General features: G+C 30.6%; 1 protein-coding gene and 1 pseudogene across 3 annotated transcripts in view; both read right to left on the bottom strand.

Annotated features, from left to right (window-relative positions):
• Nucleotides 1-19337, bottom strand: part of LOC105233654 (single-stranded DNA-binding protein 4) — a 46300-nt gene extending 26963 nt beyond the window's left edge. Inside the window, exons 1-2 of one of the 3 annotated variants that reach the window (XM_011215786.4) lie at nt 18655-19337; nt 18215-18277 (exon numbers count right to left, since the gene is read on the bottom strand). The gene's annotated coding sequence lies outside the window, so the exon portion shown is untranslated. The remainder of the gene's footprint in view (nt 1-18214; nt 18278-18654) is intronic. The other 2 variants (XM_019992970.3, XM_011215787.4) reach the window with 2 other exon arrangements.
• On the bottom strand, nt 8744-8873 carry LOC125775933 (small nucleolar RNA U3; annotated as a pseudogene).
• Nucleotides 19338-21620: the final 2283 nt, after the last annotated feature.

Raw genomic sequence — 21620 nt, 5'->3', positions numbered from 1 at the left:
CTGAACTTGGTTGACATGTGGTTTCAACAAGATGGCGCTACATGCCACACAGCTCGCGATTCTATGGCCATTTTGAGGGAAAACTTCGGACAACAATTCATCTCAAGAAATGGACCCGTAAGTTGGCCACCAAGATCATGCGATTTAACGCCTTTAGACTATTTTTTGTGGGGCTACGTCAAGTCTAAAGTCTACAGAAATAAGCCAGCAACTATTCCAGCTTTGGAAGACAACATTTCCGAAGAAATTCGGGCTATTCCGGCCGAAATGCTCGAAAAAGTTGCCCAAAATTGGACTTTCCGAATGGACCACCTAAGACGCAGCCGCGGTCAACATTTAAATGAAATTATCTTCAAAAAGTAAATGTCATGAACCAATCTAACGTTTCAAATAAAGAACCGATGAGATTTTGCAAATTTTATGCGTTTTTTTTTTAAAAAAAAGTTATCAAGCTCTTAAAAAATCACCCTTTATATGTGTTGTTGTATGAATTTATGAGGATTTACACATACCAGTTGTTGGTAATATTAAAATTTGGGGCAGCTCGGAAAGTGTCATAATTAAAAAGTATTAAAAACTATTTAAAAAAAATTTAAAAAATTTGAAAAAAAATAATTTTTGCAAAAAAAAAATAAAAAACACGAATTTAAACTCTTAAATGAAATATCTCAAAAATTTACTTAAATAAGCTGTTAAACGTACAATGATACATCTGTATCGGCTATATAAAGATACAAAGAAAACCAAAAGTAACTGTATTAAGGGTAATAGGGATCAAACTTTCTTAATAACTAGAAAAAAGCGGAAAAGTCAAAAAATAAAAATCGCAGAAAGTAAATGAAGCAAATTCAAAGGTGCATAAAGTCTTGACATACTAATAGAAATTTTCAAAATGTATTTGTGTATGCATCTATATAAAAAATATGCATGAATTGAACCACCTACAGCTTTATTGAAGCCTCCCTTCAAGTTTTGTAACTGTAAGTAAAAGTTTAATTCAGTGAAAGGTACAGAGGTTAATTAAAATTTTGATTGTAATGGTTTTTTATTATCATTTACAAACGGTCACTATTGTATATTCTTCCATGCATAGAAGACAAAAGTGAAAAATATGAGGTTATTTGGGGTAAGAAATGAATGTAACAGTCAAAGTCAAAGTCAGACTAACGCATGGGAATGAAGACAATTATGATTGTTTATATAACAATGGAATAAAATGATTTCAAAGCTATTAAAAATAGTGAGCGCAACAATTTTGGCTGTAGTCGGGCAACTATTGCCAAGACTCTTCGGTAGTCGGGCAACTATTGCCAACACTTTTAAGCAGCCTTTATGTCATGTAGATTAACAATATAGGACTTGAATATATTTCTTGAGATATTATAATTGATCACACTGCTGTTCTGAAAATCTCTTAATGTGGCAGGCTGTTTCTAGAGCAGAGGAATATGCTAAAAACTTGAAAATTTTAATATTTTATTTTTAATCAATCTAACCTTTTCCAATTTAAGCGTAGTATAAAACCACATATGGTGCCAGGTTTGCAGAGATACTGACTTAAAGAATGTTAAGCCTGATAAAATAACACTTTTGAGGACCTTTATAAGCACATTCTCTGTTAAAGATACCGTTAACAACAGTTTCCGTTTTCTCAGCCTAAACAAATTCCTATTTACATAGGTACACATGTTTGTGTATTCAACATAACATTGCTGCTGCTCTTCATAAGAACAAATAATAACCGTAATGCCGCCAGCAGTCGTGATAGGCCATGGCAATTGACGTTCGGAACTCACCTTGTAATATGTCAAATATGAAAATGTTGATGCGGAATGTTGGCATGTGTTTGCTTTTGTTGTCATCTTCACTTAAACGTGAGAATAAATCGTTTTTTTTTTTAATTTTTGCTAGTCAATAATGTAATTTGCATATTTACGAGATATTTAATGGAGTAATATTCATATATACATATTATAGAATATCACTTCAATCATATATAGAGAGTTCAATTTATATACATATTTATATGAATGCGTGTGAATTTTTGTATGTAAAAATTTTGCTCAACTCAATTAACCTCACAGCCGCTGAGTTTAAACATTTTTACGATTTTATTATTTTGCGTAATGAAAAGGCGAGCAAATTGAGTTCAACAAACCCGAATTATACGCAACAAATGATTGAAATTAATTTGAACTTGTTTTAATTTGACCTGCTTTAAAAAGTATCGGCTAACAATGCCTTAATTAATAATAGATCTACATATGCATGCGTACATACATACGTGTATGAGGCTTATATCAAGCTGTTACTAAAATAATTAAATTATATAAAGGTTTATTATTTTTTAGGTCGATGACTTTCATTTTGCCTAAAATATAGAAGAATTGTTATAATTTTTAATTTTTGACCTTCTAAATTCGCAAATATGGTATTTAACAAAATTTTAAAACTTTTTTTAACCTCCTAAAATACACCCTATAATTGGTTTTTGCAGCGCCTGTTGCTATGCGGTCAGTTTTGTTCGATTAGAAAGCGGCTATTTCGTTATTTAAACTAAGTCAAAGTCTTTTAAAATATATAAAGGGTGCTAATTTTCGAGATTTATTTTTTTACTGCCAGTCAAACATATAAAATTAACTGCATGACCGATACTTTGACCTTCATATCTCGTAAACTTAGTATTTCAAAAATTGTAATATCCACACCACCTAAAAACACACCCTATACTTGTCTTTCGCAGCGCATTTTGCCTTTAGATTTAATTAAAAAGCTATTTTTTATTATTTCAGCCAAGTACTGATTAACAAAGCTTCTTAAATTAAATAAAGGGTGTTTTTCTTAGAGCCGTGTGACTTTTATTTCAAATACAATATAAGAGAATTGCTGAAATCTTCAATATTTTGGCCTTCTGAGTTCGCAAATTTATCAATATTAAGAAAATATTGAATTTTACACTTCCAAAATATACACCCTTTATTTGTTATTTGAAGCGTATTTTGCCTCACTGTCAATTTTGCTTAATTATAAAAGTTTTTTGGCAATATTTAAGAAAAAGTACCGACTAAAAATGACTGGTAAATTAAATAAATTGTACAAAGGGTGTTTTTTCGAAGCTTCATTATTTTTTTTCGTTTTCGTTTTATTTCAAGTTAAACATGATTACTTCATGATTAATATTTTAACCTTCTTAGTTTATAAATTAAATATTTATAAAAATCTAAAATTCTGCACGACCCAAAAACACACCCTATACTTGGATTTTGCAACATATGTTGGCAAGTTGACAATATTGCTTATTTAGAAAGATGATATGTTATTATTTAAGTCAATTACCGTATCACAATGCCTGTTAAATTATATAAAAGGTACTTTTTTAGAGCCGTTTAATTTTTATTTAAAATAAAATATTGAAAAATTGTTACAATTTTCAATATTTTGGATTTTTAAATATAAATTTATTATTCAAAAAGGTATACAAAATTATCATTTCCAAAAAGCACACCCTGTACTTATTACTTGCAATGCCTTTTGCCTTATTGCCGGTTTGATTAAATTAGAAAGCTATTCTGTCATTATTTAAGACAAGTACCGACTAAAAATTACCGCTAAACTAAATAAAATATATAAAGGGTGATTTTTTGAGGTGTAATAATTTTATTTCAAATAAAACGTAGAAAAATACTGATTAGTTCGAAAGATTTGTGAAATGAGTATTTAAATAAAAAATGTTTATACTCTAAAACACCAAAAAATACACCCTATATTTATTATTTGCAGCGCCTTTTGCCTCGCTTTTCAGTTTTACTTAATTTATTCTGTCATTTTTCAAGCCAAGTACCGACCAACAATGTCAATATATTATATCAAAAATATAAAGGGTGGCTTTTTCGAGCTGTAAACATTTTAATTCAAATAAAACAACGTGAAAATTACTAATTAGCTTGCAAGCTTTGTGAAAAAAAAAATATAAAATTGCACACCTCCAAAAAACACCCTATACCTCTTATTTGCAGCGTTTTTTGCCTTGCTGTCTGTTTGGCTTAATTAGAAAGCTGTTCTGTCATTATTTAAGCTAATTAAATGCAAATATCGTGTAGTGCCAATGACACTTTGTTGTTGTTTGTGTGCGGCAAGAACACGTAATCAGTGTAGCTATTATATGTATCTACGATGCAAATTCTTTTTTACACACATACAGTTACTTATATGCAAAACGTTTACAAGGCGCTGACACGGCAAATGAGTCGCACCCCGAAAAAGTGGCGGCCGCGTTGAACTTGAACAGCGTTTTCAACACCTGGTTGCTAGAAGACCGACTGCAATAGGCCTGCTAGGCCGATGACTGCTTCTTGTTGTGCATGTTAAACAATTTTTCGTGATCACTCTCTTACCGTTTATTGCATTTTTCAGCGCGACTAATTTATGCATTTGCTGAAACAAGCCAAACAAAATGGAAACTTCTAAGGCGTTAGCGTTGCTAGCTGTTAGTATGCACTCGAATCGGGTGCGAAGTCAGCGGTTTAGTCAACGCCTGCGTATGGCCAGAGAAGAGATAAATTCTTTGCAGCGGCTGCACCCTTTTTAATTGTCAGCCTATACATACTCCTTGTTCTTTTTCTATAGTTTTCTATAGGCTTGCGCATGCAACACTGCCTGGGGCAATTAAATGTTTTCATTTTGGCACAGTTTTGCGGCCATGCCATGCAATCAGCGGCATTAAATTTGAATGCGAACATGACAAAGATCAATCGGATAGTGGCGCAAGCGTTAAAGAAACGCGATTCGGCACCAAATAAGGCACGATTACAGCAGAAAGCGCGGTGAAAAAAGAACAAGTTAGGGAATGAATAGCAAAAAGCAAAATAAAAGATTTTATAAGATAACAAACGAACAAATATATTAATCGAAAACGAATAAAAATGATTTTTTGTAGAAATGGAAATCAAGAAGTTCGAAGTGATATTGAAAACCGCAACAAAACAATGTTCGAAAACAATGACGCAAATAAAATGTACTTTATACTATATAGAGAACCTGATTGTACATAATATGAACGGGTATAATTTGTATGAGTATAACTATGTCAACAGCATTAATAACTGAATATCTAAAGTTTGACGCTTCCTAAGGCTCCATAGAAGAACTCATAATAAAAGAAAGCAAACTCAAGTTCTTGTATGGAAAACTTTTTTATTTGACAAAGTATCTAAACGAAATTTGGCACAGGATATTTTCTAAAGTATGGCTGTAATCCCCGAAGAATATGTTCAGATCGGATAGCGTGTGGCTGCCATATAAACTGGCCATGTAACTCAAGTCCTTGTATGAAAACTATTTTATTTGGCAATATATCTGCACGAAATTTGGCATATACTGTTTTCTAAAGCATTACTATTATCTCCGCAGAAAATGTCCAGATTTGACCACTGTTGCATATAGCTTCCATACAACGGAACGAGCAAATTCAAGTCCCTGTATGAAAAACTTTTTTATTTGGAAAGCTATCGTCACGAAAATTGGTATAGATTATTTCCCAACCCATCACTACAAACTCTGAAGAAAATATTCAGATCGGCCCACTGTGTCATATAGCTGTCATACAAACTGACCGATCAAACTCAAGTCCTTGTATGAAATTTTTTTTTATTTTCCGATATATCTTCACGAAATTTTAAATATATTATGACCTAAAGCTTCACTAACATTTCTGAAGAAAATGTTCAGATCAGACCACAATAGCATATAGTTGTCATACAAACAGACCGCCTAACTCATGTTCCTGTATGAAAACTGATCGAACAAAATCAATATAAAAACCATTTTACACCTTTTTAGGCTATAAAAATTGCACCTTTGAAGGGTATTATAGTTGCAGCCGAAGTTACTATCTTTTTTTGTCTTTGCTTGAAATATTTTCTTGCAATTATAAAGCTTTTCAGAGAAGTTGCTTAACTAAGAGTACCCTCAAGGGTAATTTTAAACTAAAATAACTTAATTTTTTTGATATTTTGATCAAGAAAACAGTATCTTCAACTTTGTCACTTCTTTTCGATACCTTATTATTATAGCTTATTATAGAAAAAGCTCCAAAAAAGCTCTGAAAGCTCACTTGGTGTTATAACCACTGAAATTGAAATTGTCACAACTGTCATTTATGGTTTTACATTTCGCTCTGCGCAACGAGCAATGCAGCGAGATCGAAATATTGTATAATACACACACCCTCGCTAATCTCAGCGACAATCTGATGTAAAGATTTTTTGCGCAAATGCACTTTTATGTGCGGGCACTAAGGCGCATGCATGCAATAACAGCATTTATAGCCTTCAATGCGTGCCATACGCATGCGTGCAAACAACATTCACTACTCACATGAACGCACCTTAGAAATTTGAGGCGCGCAGACCATACCCGGTCGCAGCAATGGCAATAAAAGCAATAGCAATGACTGAAAAATGGAAAAATGGTTTGACATTTTTTAATATACATATATATTTTTTTTTGATTTTTTTTTTTTAACGTTTTTTTTAAATATTATTTCTTTTTTTCCATTTTTTCTAATTTTTGTTTCTTTTTCCTTGTTTTTATTTTTTCCTTTTTCAAACAAGTTTTTTTCTTGCTGCGCTTTTGGAAATTTTAGCGAAAAATTTGCTAGCGCCTCTAAAATTGGGCTTCTCAGGCATGTAAGCAATTGCTTACAAGCACTCGAAAAATGTTAAAAGTCCATATAAAAGGATTTTCACGAAAATAGTTTAGTAACCGTTATAAAAACGCACATAGTGGCACAAAAGCCACTTATATGCAAAGTAAATAGTTAAATAATCTGCAATTTCATTGTTGTTGGCATGTGTAGATGTGTTTCGAAAATGCATAGTACGCGATCGTGCAATGATAGCATTGTTGTTCGTGCTGTTTCCAGTGCATATCTAATGATTTTCGGAATAGTCCATTTTATTTGTGAAACTGCCTAGCTTGTTGGCTAGTTTGTTTGCTTTATGTAGTGTTTTCGAAAGGTGTGAAAATCCGTGAAAATTATTTACTCAGAAATCGCAGATAGCGAACTGAAGCCATTCACCCACAAAGTGTGCTAAATGAAGCGGGCAAGTGAGTTTGTAGCTTAAGTCTTTTGTAGTTGCTTTTGTGCAAGCGGCTTACCTATGTGAGTTTTTGAAGATATTTGATAGAAAATGTAAGGTGAAGCAGATATTTAGGCAAAATGGGGAACGAAAATATTTATAAAAAAATGTAAAAATAATTATTCCGGAAAATTTTTACTAATTTTTCAAATATACTACCATATTTAGTTCAGATAAATAAATAGAATCTAAGGAAAAAATTGGAAAATAAGTGCAAGAAATGTGTACAATATGCCCAAATTAGAACTTAAATGATAATTTAGTATACTTTGAACACATGCTGATTAAAATTATTAGTATTTTTTTTTTTCAAATATCAAATTTACATTAAGAATTTAGAGTATTTTGAGTATTTTTTGAAAAGACGTTTAATTTTATATTGAAACAGAAAGGATTTGTGTAATAACCTATATTGCGTGGCTAAATATGGATATAGTAAGTATTTCTCAGTTAATAATAATATGAATAATTTTGATTACTTGAGGGGATATATCCACTTGCAAGTCAGGAAAACGGCGTTTTTTGCGATTTTTTTCTTTTGAAGAGTAATTTTAACAGATAGTAATCTGAATTTACAGTTAAAAAAAAAGGTGCGTGGAGTTCCTACGCGCGGATGAAGTTATACTTCTTAGTGATATTCAGAAATGCATATCATTTTATATGAAAGAAAACTAGAAAACATAAAATGAAGAATAAAGCAAAGTCTAAATGAAGGAATTTTGACTCGGAAAGTGGTTCCTTCTCTTCGTTGCGGAAGAGAATATGCAGCGTAATCATCTCTATTTTGTTCTTCGCCAATTTGGCTGCCATATTGACTTGCGAAGATCAATTTTTTGTTGGTGACATATTCATATGTATACGCATATGTATGTTTGTATGCTTGTGCATTATTTGTTTGGCAATGTATACAAATATATGTACATATAAGTATATATGAATGTATGAACATGCAAGTCAATGCGCGCACATGTAATAAGTATATTGATAAGTGATGAAAATATGATTTCAATTTCTGAACGCGCACATGGGTATACATACACTCCTATGAGCATGTGCAGATACACAAGATAGGATAGAAGATGTATGCCTTTTAACATCGTATACTATACAAATAAATATTTACTAATAGAAATTAAATTTATCACAGCAATATACATAATATACATATGCATAATATTGCTGTGATAAATTTAAAAATTAAAATAAAGAAAAATATTTAATTGTATAGTATACGATGTTAAAAGCAAAAAATTAAAAATTTATTCCGTCGGGATTTGAACCTGTGGCACTCGCAGCATCTTGACTTTCCAAGCGCTTACCACCAACACCACCATTGACACTTAGGTTGCGCTGACTTAAGTATGATTTGGTTACGCATGCAAGAAACATACGGTGGTTCTAATAATTTTGTTTAAGTATAGAAATATACATACTTTGTAGAACATTTGCTTTCGCAATAAATTTATCATAGCAATATACATACATATACATAATATGTATAAACATATACATAATATTGCTGTGATCCCTTAGAAGTATAGTCTTAACTTCTTAACGGCCAACGCAGAGTATTTTCAACCAAAAGAAATTTATTCATTAAAATCGCCACTCAGAAGTCGTTTTATCCCTTGTAAGCGAGCGAATTTCTTAAATCTCACGCTCCCAGATAAAACGATATACCTCGTCCTCGTGGGTCGATTTCAAAAACCACAGAAATGATTCTGTGTGATTCTGAAAGGCCAACGCAAAGTATTTCAATTAAAAGTCACACAAAATAGTCGAAAAGAAAAAGAAGTATAACTTCAATAATGCACAAGCATACAAACATATTTAAGCGCACACATGTGAATATGTCACCAACCAAAACTTGAAACATTGTTCTACGAAAACAAAAACAACAACAGCATAAGTATGGCAACGTTGTGTTGTTGGAAGAAAAGCCGAGCTGTGCCGAAAGAAACGAACAAACGATCGCCGATTGTCATCGCTTCGCTTGCTGCTCGCACATCTTCGCAGACAAGGTTGCGTTACATTCATATGGATGGAGCGAGGTTGCGCAACCTTGCGTTACTTTTATATGGAAGGTTGCGCAACCAGAATCTATCGCAACCTTTTCCGGCGTCGTATAAGAAGTATAACTTCAAAAAATTGTTTTTTTGCATTTTTATAATCGGTTATTTATTATGAAAAATTTTGTATTCCTTTCATTCCCTGAAAAAGGGTTCAGGCGTTGAGAAAAAATTTTCTATTTAAATAATAACAAATACAAAGAGAAAAAATTATTATTAAGCACTTTCATATACACAGATCAATATGGGAATGGAAGAACTGTAAAAAAAAATAGTTTCTAGTGAAAAAATTTACACTTCAGAGTGGCTTAAGAATTATCAAAAATCTTATTCCTGCCATCATCACTAAAAAATGTATCTAGAAAGTTCGTGTGGAAATTTCATATCATTCGGTCGAGCTGAGAAATTTTTCTACTAATTGTGAAAACGCGTTTAAAGTTTTTCTGACTTAAAAAAATCTTACAGGTACACTTATATATCCGAAACCATTTACCGGATCAATATCACAATTTTAGAGAATACTTTTTTATACACATCTTTGATATACAATATAAGCCAAAATAGATTGTTACGAAAAAGTACCCGGAAATTGTTGATAAAGCACAAAATATTTAATTTTCCATTAATATTTATTTTGTCTCCTGCAAAGTAATCGCCACCAGATGTAATATACCTAGGCCAACGACCTCCAGTCCTCGAAACAATTTTCATAAGCACTTTTTGGAATGGCTTTCAGTTCCACCAGCAAATTTTGTTTCAGCTCTTAGATCGACTGAAAACGGATTCCACGGGGCGGAAATTTCAGTGCGGAGAATAAGAAAAAATCACGCGAAGCCAAATTTGGTAAATACGGTGTTTGATCAATGGTATTCATTGCTTTTTTCACCATCTGTCCCTCCGTAACAAATGCATGCACAAAATCACGAATATCGTAAAAACCATGAACATCTTGATTTTTGATTGGCTTTGGCGAAGTTTTTTTTTGGTTTCGGCTCGTGTTTTCCCCCCATTCCAATGATTGTTGACTTGTTTGAATGTCGAACTCTTGAAACTATGTCTCATCGGCAGTTATAATGCTTGCCACGAATGAGGAATCGAAATTCGCACGATCAAGCATGTCCAAAGAGACCTGTTTACGGTATTCTTTTTGAAAAAAATCAAAAAAATGTTTACCGTTTTTGAAGGCCTTGTACCACTCCTAGGCTTTGGTGTTTGATAAAACTGAATTCAATATTATTTCTGATCCATACAAGATCTGAAAATACTCCATCGTCTGTACGTATATATTCCATTTATTTATGAATTTTGAATTTTAACAAAGCCTTTTAATAAAAAAGTTTCTGTCGTCATATTTTTAATACTTCTCATTGATATCTCCGCGCTGAAATGTAGGCAACGTTAACATATTTCTTGAGTTAAACAAACCACCTTGCATGAAGAAGAAATAACGAGCTCATTCACACACTTTATCGCATATTTTTTGGATGTTATGACCAAGTGAACTCGTTGAACACGTTGCATACTTCACAAAAATCTATTGACTTGCTTTGTTGGTGCCAATTTGACTGACTTAAGGGATATAAGACGATAAATACATTTAAAAAAGCACATACAATGTGGAGGGATTTTTATTAATGTTTTATTTTTGTTTTATTATCTTTAAATTTTTCAGTTAACCTTCTTTTATCTTATCGTAAGCGCTTGTTAAACTCTTCTATACCATCACTAGCTCAGCTTTAATGAGCACTTAACCGCAACTTTAACCTTTAATTACATTCCAACTACTTAATTTACTACATTCCTAAGGTCACACACATACCTGCATCAATAACTCACTGCAAATGCTTTGTATTTATTTTTTACTTCCTTATCATAAACACAGTTGTTACTGCTGGAGTTTGTTTGCTTTTTGTTTATGCGCATGCGCAAGATCCATATCTGCTTAGTTTGTATTTGCGAACATTTATTGTGCAATTTAAGTTTGCACTACTGACATTGACATGCATTTTTGCACACGAAACTTTCGCATTACGCGCTCACATACATATGTACATATATGGATGGCAATGTCGATGCTGCTGCGCTCTTATTTGCATACACCGGATGCCGGACAGTCATGGAAGTCATTGTGTCGCGCAGCGGCGTTTTAAATGACAGTGACAGTAAAGCGATTAGATAGCGATGCAACAAAAACAATTCGCATTTGAAATAATATAAAAATATTTTCATGTGTTTGTTGCCCACATGATGCTATTCCGCGCGAGATTTATCGCATTTATTGTGGTCAAAATACTTGGCTTTGTTGCTTGACTTGGTTGCTCACTTTTAAGGTTTAGCTGTAGATCTGTCGTTTACCTAAATTTGATTATATTTGTTTTTATGTAAATTGGTTTGTATTATAAACGCGCTGACTCAAATGGCAATGAACAATATGAGTTATTTGTATTTTTTCGCAAAAACATTTCATGTGCAAATTTTTGATCCAATTGGCAATAAATTTTTGCATTTTTGAGGTTTTTAGTTTAAAATATTTTTTATATATAATATAATATTTTTTTTTAATTTTTTGTTTATGATATATTTTTTTATGATTTTTTAATTTATGAATTAATTTTTTTTATAATTTTTTCTTTCCTTTTCATTTTATATATGCAAACTGTAAACATTTTATTATTATTATAATTTTTTGTTTGTATTTGCTTCTGTAATTTTTTTGATGCTTTGTTATGACAACTTTGCTCCGGTTTTATTTAATAAAAGATTATATAATGAATCTATTTACTCATAACTTTTTTGGGTATTTAATTAACAGCTATATTAGCATAAATTCATTTAAATACCTTTTTTGACTTTTTTTGCTTTCGCTTAATCATACCGGGCTTTGTGTATGAAGATATGTTGATATATATTTATTTAAGCCACTATGATAACTGAGCAAACAATACGCCAACTGCCGAATTGAAAAAAAGCTAAAAAGTAGGCGAGCTTGCCAGTGAATGTAGCGCGCGAAGATGAAAGTAAAATTTATTATTTGTTAGAAAGAAATGCTACTAAGAAACAGCAGTCAAGTGTAAACACCGTTCAATGTCGGCAAAGTTGCAAATATGAGGAGTGGCTGAGAGAGGGAAAAGCCAAAAAATGTTTTAGAAATATACAACTGTTGAATATATCGGCACCTGAAATGCAAAGAAACGTATCATCAAAATTATGAAAATTGAGTTTTTTATTGCTTGAGATTCACTATATCATGTTGCATATATGGAGCATTAAATCTTCAGCTTCCTCTATCAGATATAACCAATAGATAACCATTTTATAACCAAAACTCAAATTTTGTTTCAATATGAGTGCTTTCTATTATATCGTTTTTCCTTCGCCTGTAAACTTATGAAAAGTGAAGTTACGTTATTTTGCATTTTATGTGACGATATGCACTTATGTACTTGTATGTATATGCTTGTCTATATACATATATATGTATATATACATGTATTTACTTATGGATAACCATATTTCATTAGAATATATGTTAACTGTGTGAGGTGCTAAAATTTTCTCAAGCTTTACTAGTTGAAAGAGTGCGACTTATATGAAGACTAAAACAATATATAAATTAATAATTAAAAAAAAATAAATAAATATTAGTTAGAATGAGGGGTATTTACAAATAAGTATGTCTCAAATCATTGCGGTATATTTTTTTTATATTTTTCTTAATTAATGCCGGCACAAAGCCATTGGCAATATTTTTCTTAAAACCGACAAATGCTATTCAGTCCTCGCAATAAAAGTTTTAAGAGAAATACTTATTTTTCGTGGTTGCATGAGATTTTATTAACTTATTTATTTTAAGAATTTATTTATTTAACTCATTTATTTTAATTCGATCTTCGTATTCGAATTTTAAAAATAACAATTAAGAAGGAAATCTGCAGAAGTCTTAGGTTCTATTCAAATAAATTGAAATTTTAGCAAACAAAAATTTAGGTAAATCAACAAAAAATTGACATAAAATTTAGTACTAAAGATAGTTCTAAAAATAGTACAAAAGTTTAGAACCGGAGATCAAAACTAGTATCGAAATTATTGAGAAAATGGAGAAAAAAATTGCATAAAAAGTTAGTACTAAAATAGTTTTAAAAAAGTACTAAAAATTTAGAACCAAGGAACTAAAATAATACTAAAATATTTAAGTAAATAAATACAAAATTGCAACGAAATATTTGCGAAAAAATTTCTTGGAGGGAGTACTAAAAATTAAATTAATAGAAGAACTAAACAAAATTATAAAAATTTGATCAGACACCAAAAAATAAATTCAAGTGTACTAAAAATAGTACTAAATCAGAGTACTAAAATTTTGAACCAGGGAAAATTTGTACTAAAAGTAGTTCTAAAAAAGTACTTAAAGCTTCGAACCAGAGAACTTAACTATTACTGAGATTATTAAGAAAACAAAGACGAGAATCTTTCAAAATATTTGTACTAAAAATACTAAAGCATAGTACTAAAAATAGTTCTATAAAAGTACTAAAATTTGGAATCAGTGGACTAAACACTCCTGAAAGTATGAAAGAAATAGACATGAAAATTGTCTACACAATTTGTACTAAAAATAGTCCTAAACTTACAAAATTATTTTAAAGCAATACTAAACATGTGTGTATTTGAAATTTGAGTACTAAAAATAAAATAGAATTTTAGTGCTAAAAGCAATTTAAAATTTGATGGTATTTCAATTCATAATGCCAAAAATCAGGTAGTCGAACCGTTTGGTTAAAAAAGTCAACGTACTAGTTAGAAAATATTTTTGGCACTAAATGCAAATCATAAAGAATATCGGTAAATTTAAAAGATTTCTTGCATATTATGGTACAAATTTAGTACAAAATCGAATATCATAAGATATATGTGTGAGTTTGTAATTTTTGTACTAAAAACAATTTAATATTTTATGGTATCGCAATTCATAGTAAAGTCTGGTAGCCAACGATTTTAGTACTGAAATTCAACATACCAATTAAAAAATATTTTTAGTACTAAATTCGATTCATAAAAAATATTGGTAAATTAGAAATCCGCTATCATATTAAAAAACCAAATCATCATACAAGTAAATATTTGTGAACTTGAAATTTTAGTACTAAAATTAGAAAAAAAAATTGGTCTTAAATCAGCGAGCTTAGTACTAAAACTGAACACACTACTTCAAACTATTTTTGGTACTAAACTCAAATCATAACAAATACCATTCAACTTAGCAATTTTAGTACTCAATTTTTTAGTATTTCAATTTAAAGTACTAAAAATCAACGATTTTAGTACTAATACTAAACATATTTTTTAAAAAACATTTAGTACTAAAACCAAATGTTATATAAGAAATTAAAGCAAATCGCGTACTAATTTTAGTATTAAACCCGTCTTCATTCCTATAGCCTTATTACACTCTAGTTAGGGAGAATTTCAGTGTCCCCCATGAAAACTTAAATTCAGGAAAGTCAAAAGTGAAACTTGTCTTCCGTAATCAAACACACAAAAATACCATATGTGCCACCCATTTATAAAAAATAGACATTATCAACCAGATTTCATCTACACAACAAATCGCTATCTAACCACAAACAGTTGGTTCCTATATCTATAAGCAATATTTCTGTGAATTTCTGAAAAGTTTGTCACCATGCTCATAATTCAGCCAATTTCGTATTTTTCTTATTTTATTTATTATTTTGTTTAAACGAATATAAGCAAAGCAGTTTAAAAGTAAGCCTGCCTGTGTCTATGCAGGCGCTTGGCTGCTTTCAGGCAGGTTCTTTAATCCGGTATTAATGAAAGGAAAAGTACGATGCAAATGTTGATATGTAAATATAAATACTCAATAAGTGCGCTTAGTATCAGTAAATTTAGGACTACTTATTACAAATGAGAGATTGTTGTTTGCATATTTTGCCATTTGTTAAAGAAATTCTTATTAAAATGGTAAAAAAATGCATACAAGAAATTCTTAACTGCAAGTGTACGCCCTTTTACGGAACCAATCCAGTTTTGCTACATTAACATTTTAATCTATTTATATTGTTGTTGGAGAATATGCATAAAGCGCTGAGATAAGAACTTCCTGATCTATACAACAACTCAGTGACGTAGTATCACACTTATATATATGTATATGTATATAAAAAATTATTATATACATAAATATCACTTTAGTTGCTCTATAGTTCTGCTTTAGAGCACACAACTTAGTATTAGAAGTGAGTGTGAACTCATTTAATTAACTAACCATTCTAGCTTTGCTAAAGGCATTGTGTGCATTTTATGCGCATTTGAATAGCCTCTATTTAAAGTACTTTTAATACGGAAGAAATCTTCAGTCAGTTAGACAAAAGAATAAAATTTGCGTATATCAAAATGTATACAAGTTTTCAGCCCGCAAAAATGCGCCATCTTTAAATCACCATGAAGGTCGGTAGTAAATAAGGAAACTATAAAGACTTCAGTTAGAACTGCGCTAATGAAGGATTTAGAATCCAGTTACCATTTTATATATTTTTCAAAACAAAAAAACATACAATTCTTATTTCATTGTGGAGTATACATATATAGCTTATAAAAAATACAGCCACATTTCTTTATAATTAATTTTGAGGAAAAAAAGTTCGAATTTTTGTTTCCATTTAAGTTCTTTCAACAAATTTTTGTTATTAGAATATTTGTATGAAATAAAAGGAACTCAAGTAGTCCGGGGGTTTAGATGAGCTTGCAAGTAAAAACATAAATTTAAACAACAATATTATACATTTTATTGATTCATTTATACATTTTAACATTTATTTAGTATAAAATGCCCGAACTTCTAAATAATTTAGGTAGCAATAATTTCATAATATGAAATTTCGATCTTAGACCTTTTCTACAAAAAATTTTTTATCAGGTTTCGTTCTTAAGTCTTTTGTGGGAAATATCGAAATTTGAATCAAGTTTCGGTCTTAACTCTCCTCTGTTGCTTTTTGTATTAAGAACTTTTGGTTTGGTTTCATTTTAAAGTCTTTCTTGCCCTAGCAATTTGTGACCGAAAATCTTACTAATTTTTGGTCTTAAGCCTTTTATCAACCAAAGTATGGAACAAGTGATCGTTCTTAACTCGTTTTTCTCAACGAAATTCCTATCAAGTTTCGTTCTTAAGTCTTTGGAGGACTACTAATTGGCTGAAGTTTCGCTCTTAACTCTATTGGTTGTTCGAAATTCTTAACAAGTTTCGTTCGTAAGTCTTTTGATAACTCAAATTTATGTATTTCAGGAAAATGAACTTCCGAAAGATAAAGTAGAATAAATTATACTCAAATTGTTTTCCTATAGCAAAAAGTTTTAAACTCTTGGTTAGAGTTCGCACTAGCCAAAAATTGTTCGATTATTTAAGTGTTGACGAGATATCCATCGCCAAACATCAAAAAAATAATTATAATTTACAAAAAAAAATTAAATGTTTAGGTTTATGAAAAAAATCGTTCTAGATCGATTTTGAAGAGCATTCAATTTCGAATAAAATGTCTAGAATGAATCATTTTTGAAGTAATTGAAAGCGAGGTCATGAATATCTATTTCTGAAAATAAGAAAGTCAGAACTGGAAGTCGCAGACCTCACCATCACAACTAAGAGCTCAAAGTTAGAGAAACTTTGTTAGAGAAGTCAAACCATTTTTTTAAAGTACCAACCGAAAAAATATAAATTTTTTTACCAATCAAATTTCACTCTCAGTATTGCTATTTAAGCAAACTTCTATTATTCAGACATTTTTTGTAATTTTTCGCGAATTACTTTAAAAGTTTGATTTCCGTAATAAAATTTTGAGCTTTAATATTTTAGAATGAAACGATAAATATTTTTTTTTTACATATTTAAATTGAATTATTATTTTTGTGTGTTCTGCAAATTTTGTCCACCTTTTCAATTGTGATTCAATAAAAAATAAATATTGTGCAATAAAAAAATATTGTACAATTAGATATAATTTTCGATAAAATTTTTGTTGCGCCCTTTCTAATTTATTTAAAACTTCTTAACTTTGTCCACCTTTTTTAATAATAATTTGTATATACAATAAAAAAATATACGGTACAATAAAAGTTAATTTTCGGGAAAAAATGTTCCACTACTTTTATTATAGTTTGTACAATAAAAAAAATATTGTGCAATAAAATGTAATTTACGATGAAAAATTGTTGCGTCCCTTCTAATTTCTTTAAAAAAAATTCTATAATTAAGGTATTTTTTACCAGTTTTTGATAATCTCATTAAAAGTTAAATATACATACGTTGTAAAATTTTGAACTCTGATTTTATAGAATGAAACGCTGATAATTTTTTGACCCAGAAAAATTTAAAGTGATTTTCAAAATTTTTTTTCACCTATTTCAATTATAGTTTGTACAAAAAAAATTATTGTGCAATAAAATTTAATTTTTGGCAAAAAATTGTTCACCTGTTTTATTGTACAAAATAAACAAACAGAAAAATGTTATACAGCAAAATTTAATTTACCTTTTTTATTATATACATTATTGTGCAATAAATAAAATATTGCACAATAAAGTACAATTTTCATTAAAATATTTTGTATAATAAAATTTAATTTTCCACAAAAAATTGCTCACCTTTTTATAATATTTAGAAAAATTAAAAAAATATTGCACAATAAAATATAAACGATAGACTTTTTTACACTTTTTCTAAATACAGTTTTTACAATATATAAAAATATTTTAATTTCTTTTAACAAAATTTTTGTTGTAATGGCGTGATACCATGATTGAATCGAACTCCTTCTTAGAAGGAGTTGTTTATACTTTTTATTTTTAGAAAATTGTGTTTATTATTTAAAAATAATATTCGATTGAACTTCGCCGAAGCAAAATTAACACATACACATACATATTTTTCCAATAAGCCAGCATCTTAAACGTGACTTTTTATTATTAGTTTTTATTATTCACTGCACTTACCGTTATAAATATGTTAATCCAATTAATTTATTATAGTTGTTTATTTCCTATAAAGTGTTGTAGCTGTAATAAGTACAGAAAAGCGTAGGCGTTATTTCACGAATTTTTTTTTGGTTCAAAATTATAAAGTTTTTATGGAAATCTGCTTAATTTTTTTTAAGCAAAAATATTTTTCGTAAAAACAAAATTCTAAAATAATTTTTGTTAAAAAATTTGTTCTAAAATATTTTTTCTAAAAAAGAAAAAAAAAATATTGTACAATAAAATTTAATTCACGAAAAAATATTCATCTTCTTTAATATTTTTCACAAAATATTTATTTTCTCGAGCTCACTCAATTTAATTACTCCACTAAAGTGTTTCTGCAAGCACCGCTTGTGACCCGAAATAATTATTACAAATAATTATTATCGAAATTGCACAAAAATTTTTACACGCACCACTTAGTTCGCCTGCGTTAGTTAGTTGCTTACTAGAATACCGTTAAATTCAAATACTCTGCTTCGCCCATAAACTCCGCGATTCGGATGCATTCACGCGCGACACTCACTTGCTGAAGCCGTTCACTTCACTGAACTACTTTTTATGCAATGCAGTGCAAAAGTAGTAGACCCCGCAGCCGAAAAATCCACTGCAGCACTGATAGTCCGTCAGGCGTTAGGCCAAAAGCGGAGCTAAAGCCAACGAGCTAAAGAGCAACACTCAACAGCAGCAGCTTAGACGAGATCGACGAAGCGTCAGCGATTAACGCGCACGAATACGAGACGCTAACAAAAACAATAACAAAACAGGAACAATAAGTATTACAAAGCAAAGCGGCAATCATATAACGGACGCAATCGAACAATCGAACAACAATACTCAAATGCTACTAGCATATATACCGAGTATATGCGCTGAGTATGTATGTATGTAGGTGAGTCCAGTGACGAGCTGCTGCCGACCAATAAGCAAATTCAATAGACGAATTGAAAAATTTTTGGTTCAACAGATTTCGTTAAATTTGGCAACAGGAATGTTGTTGTGGAACACGCACACGCGCCGAACGAATTTCGTACGTTTACGGAGCAGCTGCGGCGACGGCGCACTGCAGACACGATTGAATGACAAATTTGTACTGAGCTGGGAATGTGAGTAACTTAATGCATTTATAAATCAACATTGAAGGTGGATTACTCGCACCTACTGCCACACATACATACATACAAACACACACATGTGCTGCGTGACAGAATCAAGTATTTTTCATGTAAACTGAGTTTAATCGTGGGGAGTTGAGAACCTTTTTTTACATGTTTGCTTAATGCAGCGACTTGCAACTGTCATATGCAAATCTATGCCTAATTGTTGTTATTGTAACAGTCGCTGAGTGTTGTGCTGACTGGCACTGTGTGGTAGGTTCGCAATAGATGAGCGTTTTCGAAAGTTAATATATCGTACTTGCAGAGTTTGTATGGTTTACGTGCTGATTTGAGCTAATTAATGCACATAATTCTTGTAATTCTTTGCATTTGAAACTTGAATGAAAGTAAAAAATATAAGTTTTGAATAGTTTGGCTAAATGAGTCTTATGGAATGTTCCAAATTATAATTTTTTTTTATTTTTTTTTTTAATTATAAAATTTTTGTTTTTTAAGTTTAAAATTTTGAACAATCAGCTGTATGGGAGCTATATGTAATAGTAGTTCGATCTCATTTATTTTACGCGTCCACTTTTTGTCACCAAATGTCAAACCTTACAAAATTTCATAATCGTAGTTGCATTTTTGAAGGATTTTTAGGCAAAAAGCAGTTTTTGAAAAATAAGTTATATGGCAGCCATATCGTACAGCTAACCAATCTTCTTGATTTTACACGTTTATTTTCCAATCATAATATACAAACACTCTGCAAAGTTTCATGTTATTAAATTATCTTTTCTACGAGTTATAATCAAAAATGTTGTTTTTGAAAAATAATTTATATGGCAGCTTTGTGCTATAGTCAACCAATCTTAATGATTTTACGCGTCCACTTTCTAGATATAATATGCAAACACTCTGCAAAGTTTCGTGTTCTTAGCTTATCATTTTTATGAGTTATAAATGAAAATATTGTTTTTGAGCAATATTTTATATGGCGGCTGTATGACATAGTGAACCAATTTTAATGATTTTACACGTCCACTTTTTAATCATAATATGTAAACACTCTGCAAAGTTTCGTGTTATTATGCCTGAAAAACTCATTTTCGAATAAAAAGTTATATGGCAGCTATATGTTATAGCCATTCGATTTTGATGATTTTAGCAGTGTACTTTTTAGCTTTCATAAGTAAGAACCTCGTAAAGTTTCGTGTTCGTAGCCGCATTAGTTCGCAAGTTAAGCCACAAAAACAAATTTTCGAACAATAAGTTATATGGCAGCTATATGTTACAGCTAACTAATTTTCTTGATTTTACCCGTCCACTTTTTAGCCACGAAATGCAAACTCTCTGCAAAATTTTGGGTTTGTAGCTAATCATTTATAGCCCTGACAACTAAAAATATCATTTTTGAACAATAAGTTGTATGACAGCTTTATGTTTTAGGCGCCCAATGACTTTTGTAGAACGTTTATATTAATGATCAGTTATAAATTTAACGACAATTCAAGCTCATAACTAAGTAAGTATAGGAGTTCTAAGACCAAATTTGATATTTCAAAAACGATTGTATGGCAACTTAATGTTGTAGTGCTGATAATAACCCCACTTTTCAGTGTTTTCGAATTCAAAATCATACTTCCAAATACAAAAAAAATTTATAATTTTTCTAAAACCTTTCCACAACAAACACTCATACCCAAACGAAATGTCTTCGTTCATTACATTGCCTGATTGATCGCACTCACCGTTCAATATGCTGCGTTTGCTCAATATAACTCAATATCTCTCGTAACTTGTGTCTAACGACAAATAAATCAGTTAAATCAGCATGCGATAAACTATGTTTCCACCAAAGCCTTTGAGGCATCAACAAATGCCGGTCACAAGTTCAAAGTGTGGCAATCAAATCGGTAGCCGGAAGGTGCTCAAAACCATTTCATACACAACAAATTGCAAATGTAATATCTCAAATAAGGCTTTGCATATTTTATGCGTTCATAAATAACACATACTCTCCCTTGTGCTCTCCTAATGCTCGTAAGCAGCGCTACTTTGTGCATGTAGGCAAATATTCACGCTGTTTAACAATTGATTTAGTTGTCATGATTTTATTTTATGATTATTTTTGTGATTTTATGTCGAAGTGGATTTGGATGCAGATATTTCACAATGCAATTTTGTAAAGCAAAAATTGTTCGTAATCAGCCAATGTGGCAGGTTGGTTGTTGGATGTTGCATGTTGTAGATAATGAATATTTATATGTAAAAATTGTTTTTGT

This window comes from Bactrocera dorsalis, chromosome 1 (assembly GCF_023373825.1).
Source record: "Bactrocera dorsalis isolate Fly_Bdor chromosome 1, ASM2337382v1, whole genome shotgun sequence".
Lineage (NCBI taxonomy): Eukaryota > Metazoa > Arthropoda > Insecta > Diptera > Tephritidae > Bactrocera > Bactrocera dorsalis.
Note: the sequence above shows the minus strand (reverse complement) of the source record. Positions and strands in the feature narration are given on the sequence as shown.